The sequence below is a fragment of the Hemicordylus capensis genome, chromosome 6 (genome assembly GCF_027244095.1).
Source record: "Hemicordylus capensis ecotype Gifberg chromosome 6, rHemCap1.1.pri, whole genome shotgun sequence".
Taxonomy (NCBI): domain Eukaryota; kingdom Metazoa; phylum Chordata; class Lepidosauria; order Squamata; family Cordylidae; genus Hemicordylus; species Hemicordylus capensis.
The window spans coordinates 21,227,968-21,234,034 of NC_069662.1; positions in this window are offsets into that span (position 1 = coordinate 21,227,968).

Consider the following 6,067-nt stretch of genomic DNA (forward strand, 5'->3'; position numbering starts at 1 on the left):
CGCAAACCATCAACAAATCAACTCACACAAGTCTGTCCATGACCTGTGGTGTGCTAGTTTTGTCCCAGATACCTTCTTGTCAACCAGTATCAAATCTCAATTGCTATTAAAACATCTCTGATACACTGTGATGACAACAGTTACTGGAGAGGAGAGCTGGTCTTGCAGTGGCAAGCATGAATTTGCTGAGCAGGGCCAGCCCTGGTTTGCATCTGGATAGGTGACTACAATGAGTGCTTTCTGCCGCAAAATATTCCCCTTAGGGGATGGGGTCATAGCTCAGCTGTTGAGCATCTGCTTGCATGCTGTAAGGATGTGCAAACTGATTCAACCACGAATCAATTCAAGACAAATTGGAAGTGATTTGCTTATTCTACCCCAAATCGAACCACCCTGGGGGGAAAGGGAACAGATTTTGGGTAGAATAGAATCACCCCTGATTAGACCCGAATTGAATCGGGTGCCATTTTGAGGCCAATTTTGCTGGGGAAATGGGCCTAAAAAATGGCAGGGAGAGCTAGTCTGCCAATTGGGGATAAGTGGGTAGACCAACTCTCTGAGGGATGGGATGGTCCAAGGGAGTGATGGTCTACCTGCCAATCCCAATTGTAGACCAGCTCTCACTGGAGAACCAGGGGAGCTGGTCTACCAATTGGGATTGGCAGGCAGACCAACCCTCCACTCTGCATTTGGTGCATCAGCCCACCTCAGAGAGCTGGTGTACCCACTGATCCCAATTGGTAGACCACCACTCCCTGCCATTTTGAGGCCTGTTTTCCCAGCAAAACAGGCCTCGAAATGGTGCCCAATTCACCTGAATCGATTCGGGTCAAATTGGGGTGGTTCATCAAGGCACCTAACCAAGCCAACAGCTTTAAATAAATCAATAAGGAACTCTCTGCTATTCAATTCAACCTCAAATCAGATCACAGATATTGATTTATGCACACCCGTAGCATCAGACTTCCAGCTTCAGTCCCTGGCATCTCCAAGTAGAGCTGAGACAGATTCCTGTCTGAAACCTTGGAAAGTTACTGCCAGTCAATGTGTTGAGCTAGATGGACCGATGGAGGCTGTTCACACAAGCGAAAACTGGGTAGGACAAGTTCGCATGCTCCCAATTTCCAGTTGTGTGGGAGCAAACAACTAGGTTGGAGGAGCGAGAAGTTATTGTGTTGGAGACAGGAGCTAGGTAGAACAGCAATTCCTCCTACCTTGATCAAATGCTGGAAATGAAAACTGAGTAGTCCTACCCAGGTAGGTAGTCCTCCTACCTACTGTAGTTGTTGGCAGAGAAATATGTGATTAGCCCCAGAGTCATCCAGTGAGTTTCATAGCTGAAAAAACTCGGGTCTCGCCGGTCCATCTCAGATGACAGAGTTTGGAATGTTGTCAATGGATGGCAAATTGTTAGTTATTGTATTATATTTTAGCCAGTATATGCCCTCCTCCAGGTGCCCCTGCCAAATGAAGTGAGGCAGGTGGCTACCAGGGAGAGGGCATTTTTGGTGGTTGCACTGATTTTTAACTAATTTTAAAATGAGTTTTAAAGCTATTTTGTATTGTATTTTCTTTTTACCTTTTTTGTCTGTCATGATTTAATATGTTTCATTGTTTTTATTGTATGTTTTAATCCTCTGTTGTGAGCCGCCCAGAGAACATCCAGTGATCTCTCCTCCACCTCTGCCCAATCCCCCAATCTCCCAGCCTATCTTCCCACAGATCTCCCTCCTCACTCTATCTCCCTGCTACCTGCACACCACTCTATCTCCCCCCCTCCCCTTATCTGGTGGTATCAGTGATAGCTGATATCCTGCTCATTCCTCCCCAACTTTCAAAAAGGCAGAGGGCAGAAAACAGAGCAGCAGGAAGTATCTTTTCCACAGGTGTTAGGTAAGGCAGGATTCAATGAGGCTGTTTGCACAACCAAAAACAAGTGTCCTACCCAGGTTTGGGAACTGTGCACATTCCCAGGTTTTGGTCGTTAGGAAGCCAACAACTAGGTAAGAGGAGGGAGAAGTTATTGTGTGGGAGACAGGAGCTGGGTAGGACAGCTTTTCCTCCTACCTTGGTCAAATGCTGGGTATGAAAGCTGGGCAAGATAGCACTGTCATACCCAGCTCCTGTCTTCCACACAATCACTTCTCCCTCCTCCTACCTAGTTTGCTTGGAAACAACCAGAAATTGGGAGCATGCACAGCTCCCAAATCTGGGTGGGGGTCTCCCGGACCTGGGTAGGACACTCTGAATATTCTGAGGCTGTTCACACAACCAGAAACTGAGTAGGACACTTGTCCGTGTGTGTGTGTGTGTGTGTGTGTGAAAAGCCTCAGAATATTCTTTCTCTTTAACATTTCCATTCTTTCAAAGATTTATTTCACCCTAGTGATGCTCCTGAGCGCCCTCCTCTCTCTTCCAGATAACATCAGAAAACACAGAATCTGGTCCATGATGAACCTTCACAGCATTATACATGTGGATTTTTACACACTGCATCTGTTCCAGTCTTTGTATGCTAAGTTAGTCAGTCTTTATTATGGTCCGTATTAATAACATATCTGTACATTGGGTGTAACCATTTGTGAGCAGAGTGCGAGCAGAGTGAGTCAGACTCGTATTACAGAACAACAGAATTTCACAACTGTGTGTGTGATTGACAAATTTGTGTCTATTAGCAAATATTTGACATAAAATTTGTCCGAACATCCTGACAAGTTATGTATAAAACAGGGTCAATTAACCTATGCCTAAGACCTATGTAAAAGACACACCGCAGGAACTCATGCACATTTATTTATTTATTTATTTATTTACATATTTTTATACCGCCCAAAACTTATGTGTCTGGGCCATTTACAACAGATAAAAACAACATTAAAACATTAGTTAGAAACAAAAAGAAGAAATTTAAAACACAACAATATTTAAAAAAAATTAAACAATGCTCTGAAACAACATTAAAAACAATCAAAACAGTATCAGTTAAAAGCCTGGGTGAACAAATGTGTCTTTAAAGACCTTTTAAAAGCTGTCAGAGATGGGGATGCTCTTATTTCACTAGGGAGCACATTCCAAAGCCTTGGGGCAGTGACGGAGAAGGCCCGTCCCTGAGTAGCCACCAGACGAGCTGGTGGCAAATGCAGATGGACCTCTCCTGATGATCTCAATGGGCAGTGGGGTCATAATAAAGAAGACGTTCTCTTAAATACATGAAAAAACACCTGTGGGGAAGATTTCTTTAGCTTAGTGACTGGGCAGTAACAGCTCAGTTACTAGATTCAGAGAGGCCTGCAGTACAACGCTGAGGTAGTAGCTAAGCATAATCAACCCACTTATGAGGCTGGGTGAAGCAGTACCTTAGGTGGCAGATTGATGGAGGCAGCAATCCACTTCTATTGACCCATCTGAGGTCCAGGGACAATATCTCTGCTCAATCAGAATTCTGCTGTATCTACCAGCTAACAGTTTCAAAGAGAGGGCATTCATACGGGCCCTTGAAAAGGCTCATCTATGTTTATGGAAGTTAAGGAGGAATAGATAATCTACTGGGAGAATTCACATCACACCACTAAGCAGGCAATTCTCTAGATGTCCTTGAGAGGTCATTCTGAAACTCAATATCCCAGATCCTTCATTTCATAAGTTCTTTGGCCCTGTCTCTAATCCCACAGAGAGGATTTCCTCTGGTGAAAGACCATACGTATGGAGTTTCCTAACACTGTTCTCCCACCAACTCGAGCAATGCTTATATAATAATAATAAGGGAAGGAGGCCAGAGGGCATTAAGCTGATTCTTGTCCAATTTATTAGTATTAGATACCAAGCTCTGGCCTCTATCAAGTTAACACCTGGTTCTAGTCAGAGTGGCATTAGAAATACTTTTAGGGGTCAGAAATAACGCTCTTAAGAACCTGGCTTGGGTGTCTTTGTATGCTGTGGCTGCAGCCTGAAAGGGGATGTGGTTTGTCAAGGCACCATAAGGGTGTAGAATGTGGTCAATTGTAATGAGAGCTCACAGAGAAATCATGCATGAAAAAGAAGCACTGCACCGCAGAGGACTATACCGCAGAGGACTTCTGTATTTTGCAAGTTGCAGACTGCACCTGAAATTTACATTTGGCCGACAGCAGAGCAAGGAGGACACAAGACCCTGCTGGCTTCAGAACCCACACCATGAAGTTCTCTTTCAGCATCCTCCATCTTGGCTGGTGCGGCTGATGAAAAGATACTGGGACCAAAATGTGTGCAAAGGCAGTTGCAGGGTTGGGTGGAGGACCCACTATCATTTCCGTTACTTCAAATTTCCATTACTCAGATATCTCCATACTAATTGAATCTTCTTTGCAGAGTAATGGCCAGCTAGGCAAAGGTGGACGTCTAGAGAAAGGGTTCCCAATCTGTGATCCTCCAGACATTGCCGAACTATAACTCCCATCATCCTCAGCCACAATAAATTGTGGCAAGGGGTAATGGAGTTGTAGTTCAGCAACATCTGGAGGACCACAGGTTGGGTATCCCTAGTCTAGAGGTATCTTTAATTAACTCCATCCTCTCAAATGAACAGCAACCAATAAATAAATAAATAAATCTGTAGCGCCTGCCAAGTCTTCATTCAATGAAGAAAGGGGAAACTGGTGGACCTGCTTTCCCCCTTTGCCATTTAAACCATGGGCAAGAAGGATGGGACCACTTTGCCCTTCAAGTGGGAATGACTCAGTGAGTGTGTTGGGGATTCTCCGATGAGACAGGGGCTGTTCCCAGGGACCAGGAATAGTCCTGAAAACATACCTCCCCGGCATGGGCAATACCAGCCCATCTGCCGGCTCCTTCATCCAAGAAGCACCCAACTGGCCCTGGCAAGGAATAGAGGAAACCGCACTTGAGTGCGGCATAATCTCACAAAGCTGGGAGCAGCTCTTGCAAAATTTTGGACTGAGATCTTGCGCGATGGTGAGATCTTGCTAGAGTTGCCCCACGTGTCAGGGGCTATATAAAGCAGGACAGGATAGGAGGAGGGCTCATGGGGAAAGGAGCCCTGCGATTCCGAAGGAACTCCCAGAGGAAGCTTGTGAAGGCAACAAGCCTTAGAAAGAAGGAGTAATGCTCCCTGGGGATCAGAAACCTGAGGCTGTCCTGGCCCCACAGCCAACCAGGGAGGGAAGAGACTGACAGAGCAGAATAGTTGTGTCTCCCTTTCAGCTCTTCCTCAGTTGAAAATATGACTCCTAAAAAACTCAACTGCTGACCAGAAACATAAAGAAATTAGGAGTGAGCCAGTTAGTAGGCTGGTTCTCATGATGAGAAGTTGCATAAGAATAGATACCTACCCAGCTTATGGAGATGCAAGCGCTCCTGATTCTTAGTTGTCTGTCAGCAAAAACCTGGGTGGGAGGAATGGTAGTTATTATGTGGGAGGCGGGCATAGGCTCTGACTGTCTTCCCTCTACCCTCGGTAATATATGTGGGGTAAAAGTGCTGGGTAGGACAGCACCATCGGACCCTGTGCCAGCCTCCAACACAATCACTTCCCCCTCCCTCCCTAGGTCTTTGCTAATAGACAACCAAAAATTGGGAGCACGCACAACTAAGGCCTGTCCTACCTAGTTTATGGTTGTGAGAACAGCACCTGGAAGCTGTTGTAAGCAGTGGCATGCCGCCCAGCACCTGCTGCAGCAGAGGATCGGTTCCACCACTCAGCTGACCTCTGCACATGCGTTGAGGCCATTTGCTGGCCAACCATATGGCCTCCTCCAGCTGAGTGGTGGCGCTGATCCTCTGTCACAGCGGCTGCTAGACGGCGCGCCACTGCTCACAACAGTTTTCAGGTGTGGTGGGAGGACAGGTAAGCATCTAGTAATTTAAAGGTGCCTCCCACTTCCCCCCACTGGTGGTGCCCTTACCAGCCACTGTTGCCCTGGCATCTCCAAGAGGGGGCTGAGAGAGACTCCTGCCTACAACCTGGAGAAGCCGCTGCCAGTCTGTGTAGGCAATACTGAGCTAGATGGACCAAGGGTCTGACTCGGTATAAGGCAGCTTCCCATATGTTCCTGTGAATAGTTCCCCTGAG